The 13,608-nt window shown below is 37.2% G+C and overlaps 1 protein-coding gene across 2 annotated transcripts in view; it reads right to left on the bottom strand.

The window, feature by feature from the left end:
* Nucleotides 1-13,608, bottom strand: part of GPR174 (G protein-coupled receptor 174) — a 62,804-nt gene that overhangs the window by 28,069 nt on the left and 21,127 nt on the right. For both annotated transcript variants that reach the window (XM_038586547.1, XM_038586546.1), the window contains exon 2: nucleotides 9,918-10,009. The gene's annotated coding sequence lies outside the window, so the exon portion shown is untranslated. The remainder of the gene's footprint in view (nucleotides 1-9,917; nucleotides 10,010-13,608) is intronic.

Raw genomic sequence — 13,608 nt, 5'->3', positions numbered from 1 at the left:
AGTTTTAAAAAATAAATATAGGGATCCCTGGGTGGCGCAGCGGTTTGGCGCCTGCCTTTGGCCCAGGGCGCGATCCTGGAGACCCGGGATCGAATCCCATGTCGGGCTCCTGGTGCATGGAGCCTGCTTCTCCCTCTGCCTGTGTCTCTGCGCCTCTCCCTCTCTCTCTCTGTGTAACTGTCATAAATAAATAAAAATTAAAAAAAAATGTTTAAAAAAAAAAATAATAATAATAAATATAAAAAAATCCAGGTGCATGTCTCTCTTTGGATTAGTATTTTAGTAGTTTTGGGGTAAATACTTAGTAGAGCAATTGCTGGATCAAAGAATAGTTCTACTTTCCACTGTTTGAGGAACCTCCAAATTGATTGCCAGAGTGGCTAAACCACTTTGCATTCCCACCAATAGTGTGAGAGGGTTCCTTTTCTCCTCATCCTTGTCAAATCTATGTCTTGTGTTGTTGATTTTAGCCATTCTGACAGATATAAGGTGATATCTCATTGTAATTTAGATCTCCATTTTCCTGATTATCAGTAATATTGAGCATATTTTCATGTGTATGTTGATCATCTGTATGTCTTTATTGGAAAAATGACTATTCATGTCATCTGCCCATTTTTAACTAGGTTTATTGGGGTTTGGGGGTGTTTTTTGGTTAGTTCCTTATAGATTTTGGATACTACATCTTTAACAGATATGTCCTTTACAAAGATCTCCCATTCCAAAGGTTACCTTTTAGATTTCTTGATTGTTTACTTAGCTGTGCAGATTTTTATCTTGAAGCCCCTGTAGTTTATTTTTCCTTTTGTTTCCCTTGCCTCAGGAGACCTAGTTAGTAACAAGGTGCCAAAAACGAAGCGGTTGCTGCCTGTGTTCTCCTCTAGGATTTTTTTTAAATTTTTTTTTAAATTTATTTATGATAGTCACAGAGAGAGAGAGAGAGAGGCAGAGACACAGGCAGAGGGAGAAGCAGGCTCCATGCACCGGGAGCCTGATGTGGGATTCGATCCCGGGTCTTCAGGATCGTGCCCTGGGCCAAAGGCAGGCGCCAAACCGTTGCGCCACCCAGGGATCCCCCTCCTCTAGGATTTTGATCATTTCCTGTCTCACACTTAAGTCTTTCATCCATTTTGAATTTATTTTTGTGTATGTGTAAGAATACAATCTAGTTTCATTTTTTTTTTGCATGCTGCTGTCCATTTTTCCCAACACCATTTGCAGAAGAGACTCTCTTTTTTTCCATTGGATATTATTTTCTCCTTTTCAAAGATAAACTGACCGTATACTTTTGGATTTATTTCTGGATTTTCTATTTGTTCCATTGATCTATGCATTTGTTTTTGTGCCAGTACCATACTGTCTTGATCACTACAACTTTGTAATATAACTTGAAGTCTGGAATTGTAATGCCTCCAGCTTTGCTTTTCTTTTTCAAGTTTGCTCTGGGCATTGGGGGTCTTTTGTGCTTCCATACAAACTTTAGGATTGTTTACCCTAGGTCTGTGAGAAATGCTGGTGGTATTTTGATAGGGATTGCATTGTATTTTTTAAGATTTTAATTTATTTATTTGAGAGAGAGAGAGAATGAATGGTGGGGAAGGGAAGAGGGAATGAGAGTAGCAGACTCCCCACTGAGCAAGGAGCCCATTGTGAAGCTGAATCCCAGGACTTTGAAATCATGACCTGAGCTGAAGGCAGACACTTAATTGACTGAGCCACCCAGATGTCCGACAGGAATTGCTTTAAATGTGTAGATTTCTTTGGGTAGTATTGACATTTTAACAATATTTGCTTTACAATTCATAAACATGAAATATCTATCTATTTCTTTGGTCATCTTCATTTTCTTTCATTAGTATTTTATAGTTTTCAACGTACAGGTCTTTCATGTCTTTGCTTAGGTTTATTCCTAGGTGTCTTATTAATTTTGTTGCACTTATAAATGAGATTGATTCTGGAATTTCTCTTTCTGCTGTTTTATTATTGGTGTATAGAAATGCAAGGGTTCTGTATATTGATTTTATATCCTGTGATTTTACTGAATTTGTTTATCATATCTAGTAGTTTTTAGTGGAGACTTTCAGGTTTTCTATATACAGTATCATGGCATCTGCCAAAAGTTAAAGTTTTACTTCTTCCTTTCTGATTTGGATGCCTTTTCTTTCTTTTTGTTGTCTGACTCCTGTGCCTAGAACTTCCAGTCTATGTTGAATAAAATCATGTGAGTGTCCATTCTTGCCTTGTTCCTGACCACAGAGGAAAAGCTCTCCATTCTTTATCATTTTGCTTGACATTAGTTGTAGGTTTTTCATATAAGGCCTTTATTATTTTAAGGTATTTTCTATCTACATCTACTTTGTTGAGGATTTTTATCATGAATAGATGTTATAGTTTGTCAGATGTTTTTTCTGCATCTATTGAAATTATTGCATGGTTGTTATATTTCTTTAATTAATGTGATGCATCATGTTACTTTATTTGTGAATATTGAACAATCTTTGCATACCAGAAATAAGTCCCACTTGATCATGATGAAGGGTCTCTTTAATGTACTGCTAGATTTGGTTTGCTCTTATTTTATTTTATTTTATTTTTTTATTTATTTTGTATTTATTTATGATAGTCACACACAGAGAGAGAGAGAGGCAGAGACATAAGCAGAAGGAGAAGCAGGCTCCATGCACCGGGATGCCCGACGTGGGATTCGATCCCGGGTCTCCAGGATCACGCCCTGGGCCAAAGGCAGGCGCTAAACCGCTGCGCCACCCAGGGATCCCTGCTCTTATTTTATTGAGGACTTTTGTGTTTTTATTCATCAGAGATATTGGACCTTTTTTTAGTGGAGTCTTTATCTAGTTTTGGTATCAGGGTAATGCTGGAGACCTAGAATGAATTTGAAAGTGTCTCTTCCATTTCTGTTTCTTTGGAATATTTTGAGGAGAAAAGTATTAACTCTTCTCTAAATGTTTGGTAGAATTCACCTGTGAACACATATGGTCATGGACTTTTGTTTTTTGGGAGATCTCTTTTTATTAATGATTCAATTTCTTTGGTGGTTATTGGTCTGTACAAGTTTTCTCTTTCTTCCTGTTACATTTTTTGGTAGTTTATATCTTTTTAGGAATTATTTCTTCCAGGTTGTCTAATTGTTGGTATATAGTTTTTCATTATATTCTCCTTTAAGTATGTTTCTCTGGGATTGGTTGTTATTTTTCACTTGTAATTATTGTTATTTGGGTCCTTTCTCTTATTTGATAAACCTGGCTAGAGTTTCATCAATTTTATTTTTTTTAAATAAATAGCTTCTGTTTTCATTCATCTGTTCTATTGGTCTTTTTTTTTTTTTAGCTTCTCTATCATTTATTTCTGCCCTAATCTTTATTATTTCCCTCCTTCTGCTATCTGTAGGCTTCATTGTTGTTCTTTTTCTAGCTCCTTAAGGTGAAGGTTAGGTTTTTTATTTGAGATTTTTATTGCTTCTTGAGATAGACCTGTATTTCTATATACTTCCCTTTTAGGATCACTTTTGTTTGGATCCTAAATGGTTTTGGATTCCAATGGTTTTGGGCATTCTGTTTTCTTTTTCACTTATTTCTGTGTATTTTTTACTTCTTCTTTTATCTCCTGGCTGTCCCATTCATTGTTTAATGGCATGTTATTTAAGCTCCATGCATTTGTGGTCTTTACAGATTTTTCTTGTAGTTAAGTTCTAGTTTCATAGCATTGTGTTCTGAAAAGGCGTATGGTATGATTTCAATCTTCTTGTATTTGTCAAGGCCTGTTTTGTGGCCTAATGTGTGATTTATTCTGGAGAATGTTCCACGTGGACTTACAAAGAATGTGTATTCTGCTGTTTCAGGATGAAATGCTCTGAATATATTTGTTAAGTCCATCTGTTCCAGTTTGTCATCCAAAGTTATTGTTTTCTAGTTGATTTTCTGTTTAGAATATTTGTCCATTGATGTAAGTGAGGTTTTAAAATCCTCTGCTGTCATTATATTATTACCAATTAGTTCTTATATGTTTTTGTTATTTTAAATTTTTATTTATTTATTCATGAGAGACACACACACACAGAGAGGAAGAGACACAGGCAGAGGGAGAAGCAGGCTCCATGCAGGGAGCCTGACGTGGGACTAGATCCCAGGACTCCAGGATCACGCCCTGGGCCAAAGGTGGCGCTAAACCACTGAGCCACCTGGACTGCCCTTAATTGGTATTTTTTGAATAGAGAGTGGACGTGAGTATGGGGGGAGGGAAGAGGGAGACTGATAGTCCTAAACAGGCTTAACACTCAGTATGGAGCCCAATGTGGACTTCATCTCACAACCCTGATATCATGACCTGAACTGAACATCAAGTATCAGATGCTTAACCAACTGAGACACCCAGGCACCGTTTGTTATTAATTGTTTTTTATATGTGAGTGCTCTCATGTTAATGTATAAATATTTACAATTGTTACATCCTCTATTTGGATTTTGCCCTTTGTTATTATATAGTGCCTTTATTTGTCTCATGTAACATTCCTTGTTTTAAAGTCTAGTTTGTTTACAATAAGTATTACTGCTCAGGTTTTCTTTTGACATCCATGTGCATGATAAATGTAGGTGTTTTTAGGTCTAAAAATAGTCTCTTTTAAGCAACATATAGATTGTTGTTTCTTTTTAATACATAATAACATCCCATGCCTTTTGATTGGAGAATTTAGTCCATTTATATTTAAAATAATTATTGATAGATATGTATTTATTGCAACTTTCTTACTTGCTTGTCATTGTTTCTGGAGATTTTCTCTGATCTTTTCTTGTCTTTGTCCCTTTTAGTCTCTTCTTGGCACTAAAAACATCTCTGTTAATATTTCTCACAGGGCTTGTCCAATGGTCATGAATTACTTTAGTTTTTGTTTTTCTGGGAAACTCTTCAGTCTATTTCTATTCTGAATGATAGCCTTGCTGGATAGAATATTTTTGCTTCAGATATATCCCATTCAGCAATTTGTCACATAATGTCACTCCTTTCTGGCTTGTCAAGTTTGTGTTGAGAAACCTTCAGCTAGACTTAATGGTTTTTCTCTGTACATTAGGGACTGGTTTTGTTTTGCTACTTTTAAGATTTTTTTCTTTATCATTATATTTTGGAAATTAAATCACACTATACCTTGGTGTTGACCTGCCTTTGTTAATTTTGATAGTTCTCTGTGCCTTCTTGATCTCGATGTATGTTTCCTTCTGCAGATTAAGGAACTTTTCAACTATCATTTTTTGAAATACATGTTCTGATGCTTTTTCCCACTCTTCTTTTAGCACTTCTATAAAATGAAATTTTGATGTACTATGTTTGATGGACTCATTGAGTCCCCTAAATCTACTCTTGTGTTGCATTATTCTTGTTTCTCTCTTTGTTCAAATTGATTACTTTCCATTACTTTGTCTTCCAGGTTATGAATCCATTCCTCTCTTTGCTATTCATTGCATCAAGCCTGTTCCTGATCTTGTTTATCACACTCTTCATCTCTGAAACCTTTTAAATTCCTTTATCTCTGTGGTAAGGGTCTCACTGATGTTTTCTATTCTATCCTCAAGCCCACTGAGTAGCCCCATTATTGTTGCTTTAAATTCTCTATCAGGGATCTTACATATATCTCTTTTGCTTATATCTCTGGCAATGGTTTTATTCTGTTCTTTCATTTGGGATAAATTCTTCCATCTTTACATTTTGTCTAAGTCTCTGCCTTCTTATCTGTGTTAGAAAGGCAAATTATGTTTCCTACTCCTGAAAGTAATGGCCTTATGAACCCAAGGTCATGTAGTGCCCATATCCTGGTGCTTCAGAGTGTGTCACTAGTGTGTGCTGCATGGACTCTATTTTTTTTTTGTCTGCTCCATCTTTCAGGCCAGTCATCTGCAGAAGCTCTCCTTTCCTCCTGTGGGCAGTGTTTCATACTTGGCCTGAATGTAGTGTGTTTTAACTAGGTGAGCTCTGGTTTGCTTGTGAAATGAGACCTGTCACTTTCTCCTCCAGAACTGAGTCTCTGTAGAACTCTCTGGTTGGAAGACATGGTGTGTGTAGGGGGTTGTGCTGGTCTTCTGGGTGAGGGGCCTGCTATGGTGGGAATGTCAAGAGTTATTGAGAAGAGCACTCTTGCCAGATCATAGAGTTTTGGGTTTATTGGATTTAAGTTAGGCAGACAGCATGGGTGCTGTGGTGCTTCCTGAAGGTGGCTCTGTGTTTATGCTGAGTGCTGGGTGAGGGAAATGTTGTTGTCCTTTGTTCCCAGTGAAGTGTGTCTATGAATGAAGCCTCTCAGGGACAAACTCTGGGAAGAGTGAATCATCTTCCCATTTTGTGCCCTAGGCAGTCTTAAGATTGCTGCTTCCACACTGTCTGCCTCTGCATTGTTTCCCTGCCTTCTCTTCAGGGTCTGATCTGACTAGCATCAGCCAACCCTACTGACCATTACTCCAGTCTATAAGCTGGGTTGGTTACAAGAATTGATGGAAGTCAGCCTCTCATTTTACAAGCCAATGCCTTTTGGCAGAAGTTTATCTGCATTCTCCTGTATGCTCCTCTCTCTTATCCTCTGTGCCTGTGGTTCCCTTTTCTGTAGCACTTGCAATCCATTTCTCCTCTAAATCATGTCCGCATGCTTCCTAACTTCTTCAGTGTGGTCTCCTCTCCCTTTAGTTGTGGAGTTTGTTCTGTCAGTCTTCAGATGTATTTCTGAGGTATTAAAATGATTTGATAGTTATATAATTGGGTTCATAGAATGAGGCAAGACAAGGGTCCTCCTACTCTGCTGGCATCTTCTTCTCTACCTCCTCATTATTCTTTGAAATGGGTAGATTAAACTAACTTTTATGGGCAATTTTAGCTCTAATACTGCATCATTTTACTTCTGGGTTTTAAATAGCCCTGGTATTTAATGACATATTTCGTGCGGATGCATATATAATTATTGCATAATATACAAATATTTCATAAATAATGAGGCATCATTTATGGTTGATAAGAGCATGGGACTCTGGAACCAGTCTGCCAAAAGGGAGGTGTCTGGAAAAATGGTTAAAATAGATAAAGACAATTAAGAGGTAGAAAATTCCAGTTATAAAAACGTACACCATAAGTAATATAGTCCATAATACTGTAATAACATTATATTGGGACAGATGGTGACTACAATTATCATGGTGAGCATTGGGTAATATATAGAATTACTGAATCAGTATGCTACACATCTGAAACTAACATAGCACTGTATGTTCATTACACATCAATAAAAAAATCAGACTCTGCCTCTGACTAGCTGTGTGATTTGGGGCAAGTTACCTGAACATTTCTGTGTCTCAATTGCCTCATCTGTAAAAAGTGATAATAGTGCCTACCTCTATGAGTATTGAATGAGTTAATATTTCTGTAAGTGATATATAAATATGTTCTTAAAAATGAACAAATTCTGGGGTGCTCTAATGAATGCAAACTCATGTCTTTTAATCATTAAAAGAAATTACATATTTTTTCATGCATATATTTTTATTACTAAAAACTTCTATTGTTTGTTTTGCTTTTTGTTTTTGTTTTTGGCTAATAGTAATAGTTATGTATTTCCTTTTCTCTCTCAAGCCTGAGGTTGTATTATGATTAGAGACATCTGTGGCTATTAATAAATAAAAATGCACTTGAATTTCCCCAGTTAACTTGACTTTTATATCATAACATGAACTCAGGATCAACCAGCACTTTCATTTCTTAATACCTCCAATGGAGGTATAGTTCTTTACTTGAGGCAAAAGATAATTATTTTTTGACAAAGGAAGTATGCTATTTAGGCTACCCCACTTATTAATTACTAATTTATGAGTGTTGAAAATATAATGTGCTTCAACAGGCACCTAATTATTTTTATTCTTGTTTCACTGAGCTCTCCATCTATACTCATCCTGATTATGTCAGGGAAAAAGTTTCAAGTAGTCTTGTACAGAGGTTCTTTCCACTTTTACAAGAAAGTGCAACTAGAAAGAAAAGATAGAATGATTTCAATTTTGCTTCCAGATAGCCATAAATCCATACACTAAAAAGTTAAACGTGCACGTATTCACAAACAGGGATTATGAACACTCTAAGGAGTTGTGTTAGTTATTAAAACTCTGAACTCCTGGGTAATTGAATGTGACCATGTTTAGGGTCTTTTTCTCTCCATGTTTAAGTTATCTGTGCAGTCATTTTGCTCCTGATTCTTTTGAAGTATAATTAGCATTCAGTGTTATATTAGTTTTAGGTATGAAATATAATGATTCAATAACTGTACACATTACTTAGTGCTCATCAAAGTAAGTGTTTTCTCAATCCCCTTTATCTATTTCACCCATTCCCCAATCCACCTTCCTTCTTGCAACACCAGTTTGTTCTCTGTATTTAATAATTTGGTTTTTTTTTTGTTTGTAGTTTTTGTTTGTTTTGTTTCTTTTTAATTTTTTAGAAGGAGAGAGAGAAAGAGAGAGAGAGAGTTCAGAAGGAGAGAGAGAGAGAATCTTAAGCCGGCTCCACCCCCAGCACAGAGCTGGATTTAGGGCTCAGTCTCACAACTCTGAGATCATGACCTGACCCAAAATCAAGAGTTGGATGCTTGACTGGCTGAGCCACCCAGATGTTCCTGTTTCTTTTGTGTCTTAAATTTCACATGTGAGTGAAATCACATGGTATTTGTCTTTCTCTGACTGACTGATTTCACTTAGTATAATACTCTCTAGGTCCATCCATGTTGTTGCAAATGGCAAGATTTCATTCTTCTTATGGCTGAGTAATATTCCATTAGATAGATAGATAGATAGATAGATAGATAGATAGATAGATAGATGATAGATATCACTTCTTTATCCATCCATCTATCGCTGGACACTTGGGTTGCTTCCATAATTTACCTGTTGTACATTTAAGTATTTGGATAACACCAAAATAAACAGCTTTTGCACAGCAAAGGAAGCTGTCAAAAAAAGGCCATCTACTGAATGAAAGAAAATAATGCAAATGATGTATCCAATATTTCATTAATATCTAAAATATATAAAAAATACATACAACTCAACAGCAAAAACCTATAATAACCTTATCAAAAAATGGACAGAGGATCTAAATAGACATTTTTTTTCCCAAGGAAGACATACAAGTGGCCAACAGATACATGAAAAGATAACATCACTAATAATCAGGAAAATGTAAATTAAAATCACAATGAGATATTTCTGGCTGATATTTTTTAATGAGCTTAAGTATTAGACATGTCCTCTTACAATGGTTAGATATCTAGGCTGGCGCTTCAATAATACCTTTCTTATAAGAATAAACATCTAGAAAAATGAGCCAAAAATAAAAAATCAACACTCCCCTCTCTCCAAAATCTGCATCTTCCAAATCTGTTCTTAACCTAAGATTCAATGACTTTTAAGTTTACCAATCAATAAATAGCTCTTTCCTATTATTCATGTGATTCACTTACAACTATCCTATTATTCCTTCTCAGTAAATAGCATCCCCTTCCTCAGTGCACACATATTACTCTTTATAACTAGAACGGACAATATGTGCTGAGTGATACTTATGTATTTTTGTTTGCTTAATAGATAAAGTCAGGGACAGTATGGCTCATTTCCCTTTTGCCTCAGTTTCCAATATGACTCAACAAGACAATATTTGAAAGAATATCTCATTCTACAAAATACTCCAGAAACAGTAGCTTTTCATGTTCCATAAGATACATTCTTTGACTGCAAGAATCTGATTATTTTCTGGTAATCTAAAAATGAACCAGCAAATGTAGGACAGGTGACTAGTGAAGGCTCTCAGGCCAGTGCTCACAATGAAAAAGCACTCTGTTAGGGATGATGTCAAAATGGAATCAAGACTATTTGAGTACCTACCCTTTTCTCCAATGCTGGTGGAGTTCCTTAATCAGAGCAATAGGGTCTTCTGAAGAAGCCATGAGGAATCTTGCTGGTTTAATTCATTTATGCTTGAAAAAAATAGAAAAACAGTGATCAAGTGAAGAAGATTCTCATAGAGGGCTGGGATATTTCAGTAGATGGATGCTGATACCCCAAAAATGGATTACCATGGGCAAAAATAGTATGGAGCGAGTTATACTTAGCTGCTGGTGGTAGTAAAGTTGAGTGGGCATCCCTTTACCATCTGACATATTTTTTTGACTTAGTCTTTGGAAAGGGTGAGCAATGATAGGAATTTCAGTGGCAGGATTCACATGTCACTCCTTGGTCACAAGGAACTCTTAACTATGATTAACTAGCCTAGAAAAATCCCATAGCTTGTAGTCAAACACAAAACAGTTGGAGGGTAGAAACTGATTTTTCTCACATGGGAATCTTTTCTGAATTCTTATAACCACAACTGCTTCATTGATTAATGTATACACACGGAGAGAGATCTAAATGGACACTGGCTCAGCTGATGCTGAGAGAGATTAACTTCTACAAAAAAACTGCCTCGCAGGTACCATTGCAATGCTTGCAGATGGCTTCTTATGTGGGGTAGTTTAGATGCACCAAAAAACATACTCCACTCCTTTCTGTTCCATGTTGTGCAATGATATCTTGCCTGGGGTTGCCACTTTCCCTGAAATATCCCATTATAGATTCAATTCTTTAACTCACTTGGTCTCCAAGAATTCCTTTTTTTTAATGGCTTGTATTCTGAGAGAGAGAGAGAGAGAGAGAGAGAGAGAGAGAGAGAGAGAATGTGTGAATGGGGGAGGGACGGGGAGAGAGAGAGTCTTAAGCACGCTCCACACCCAACACGGAGCCCCATGTGGGGCTCAATCTCACTACCCTGATATCATGACCTGAGCTAAAATCTAAAGTCAGATGCTTAACTGACTGAGCCACCCAGGTGACTCTACAAGTATTTCTTAATAAATGAAAATACTACAAGGAGGATTTTAACATTAACCTATAAACTGTAGTCAATCAGATATGTTAGTTTTCACCTTAGAGACTGAACAGGATGAAATATACAAATAGAGATGCATTTTACTTTGTAGAAAAGGGAAGTAATGGAACAAAGATGGGGACAGTCTTAGGTGGTGCAATGTATTAGGATTACTAGAGAAGCCAGATTATATCATAAGTGTTGTCAGAGAATTCTACAAAAGGGAGGAGTAGACAGGAAAGATAGAAGGCAGACAGCCAACATAATAGCTTCTACTAAACAAATTTGTGTCAAACTAGTTCTTTTAAGAGTCTTTTCTCATCAAGAGTGCAATCTCCTTGGGGAGAGGCTTCCTTTCGAGGAAACTAGAATTTGAATACCAGCTTCATTTTGGAGCTGTTGAACCACTTGTTTTCTGCTCTCCTCCCTGCCCTGCTTCATTTTCATCCTTTTTTACAATAAGTACAATAATGTATACCCCTGGGGTGTGTTGTTAAGATTACGTAAGATATCCCAAGTAAAAGGCAGTAGGACAGTGCTTTGCACATAATAGATCTCAATACCTGTCATTTTCTTTTTTATTCTGGCCTCTAACATATATTAAATAAGATGTTTACATCTTATTTACAAAGGGTACAAAGGGACTTTTCATAAATGCTTAAAAAGACTTGGTGAAGGAAAAAAATAGTGGTGACAATAAAATATACTAGAGTAACCAAAAGGCAATCCATATTAGTATTTCAAAAGGGCTAGGAAAGAAAGCCCAGACAGAAAATTACAAATTAACAGAGTTATGATCCTTATTGGTACTTTTTAATGTGTGAAGGCATAGTCAGAACTATCCAAATACTACCCAAGTGGGCTAGATATATGAGGACAAACTAGAGCAATTGTTCATAAGGACATAATTCAGTGACTGAGAAGAGTTACAGATTAATCATAAACATCACCAGGTAAATCCAGCTAGAGAGAAGCAGATCTTATTGAAATGGTGAATATTTTCAGGGACTTTTTTTCAAGTCTATGTTAATTATATTTCATGGACAAGAGTCATGTAAAATATAAAAACTGGTTTTAGTTTGGGGTTTACTTCATCAAGTACTTTTAGAGAAGTCATATACTCCCAAAGTATTTCACATTATTTGCTGGCTTTTTCAACTCCCAAGACTGGCCACATAAGCTGAGAGAAAGCAGAGTATGGGGGGAAAGCACAGGTGAGAGAACTAGGACACCTGCCTTCTAGTTTTCACCTTATCACTAACTGGTGGTATGACTTTGAGAAAATTACTTCTATTTCTAGGCTTCAATATTTCATCTGTAAAATGTAATAGTTGGACTATATTATCCCTAAGGTTTCGTTGAGTTCTAACAGTCTAAGTCTAGTACAAAGTTTGATTTAGTTAGCATAGGAAGATATTATAGTATGTGGATCCTAAGCTCACCTCGTCCCATGGGTATACCTCGTCACACCAGTGCAACTAATCCAGGAAACAACACAAAGACTGACAGAACAGACTCTGCAGTTAATCCCAGGGAAAAGCCTGCATCAAAAATGGCAGTAGGAGCAGGGATGTGATTGCAAACCAAACTCATGGCCAGACTAACCACAAATGGAAGGGAGAGAACAAGCATGGAAAAGAAAATGAATAAACCCCACACCAGGCACCCCAGACAAAAGCGACCACATTGGGAAGATGAGTCCTAAATTTGGCTTTTAAAACCAGTGGCATTTAACTTTGAACTTTTTTAATAAGTAGGACTTGACTCTGGGTGCTTTAAAAATCAGCATTTTTAGCTGTGGGAAAGCCAAAAGGGAAGCTGAGTCCCATCCATTACGGAGACAGAATATCAATTTCTGCAAAACACAGCAAAGAACCAACAGTTTGAGCAGTGCCTGGAGTATAAGGGAAGGAGATTTATTTACTAATCTCAGAATGTGAGCTGGAAAAACATTGTTCTTTAAAAGACTTCAAGAACAAAATGGCTGGTGGGCACCATTTATCTACCCAATCCCAACCTAGATAGCCAAACACCTCCTGGAACCATCTTGAACTCTCTTCACCTAGCTTGATAACACTGTAGGCCCCATCTCTGTGTTCTTCTGCATAGCTGCCCATCCAATCCAATCCACTCAGCAGTAGTCCCTCCAAAGTGACTCCTGCTCTGGGGAGATAAAAGATAACCACACATACCATCTCAACTGCAGTCCCAGCAGTGGGCTGAGGGCAGATATCTGGTCTGGCCTCTACTGTCAATAAAAACCTCACCAAGGGCAGCACAAGGAGAAAGCCTTGTAGTTTGAGGTCACTGAAACCCCAAGAGACAGACTGAAGGCAGACATCTGGGTCTGACCACAGGTCCCACTCACCAAGGAAATCATCTCACAATGTAAGAAGAGAACCCTGCAGTTCAGTTCAACAGCAGCCCCAGCAAAAGGGCTAAGAGAAGGCATCAGCTATGACCCAACTATAATTCCAAGGCAGTCCTAGACTGGCCCCTTACTGGTACAAGGACCAACAGGCAAAGTGGGCCATTGCAGCTGACTAGACTGAAGGCAAACATGATTCAGCCACAACAGTAGGGTGCATGCAACACAAAGAAGACATCCTTGAAGTGCCTGGCCTGGGTAACTAGGAGACATTGACCTACAGGGCATTACAGGATCTCTTC

The sequence above is a fragment of the Canis lupus genome, chromosome X, assembly GCF_011100685.1.
Source record: "Canis lupus familiaris isolate Mischka breed German Shepherd chromosome X, alternate assembly UU_Cfam_GSD_1.0, whole genome shotgun sequence".
Classification (NCBI taxonomy): Eukaryota; Metazoa; Chordata; class Mammalia; order Carnivora; family Canidae; genus Canis; species Canis lupus.
Note: the sequence above shows the minus strand (reverse complement) of the source record. Positions and strands in the feature narration are given on the sequence as shown.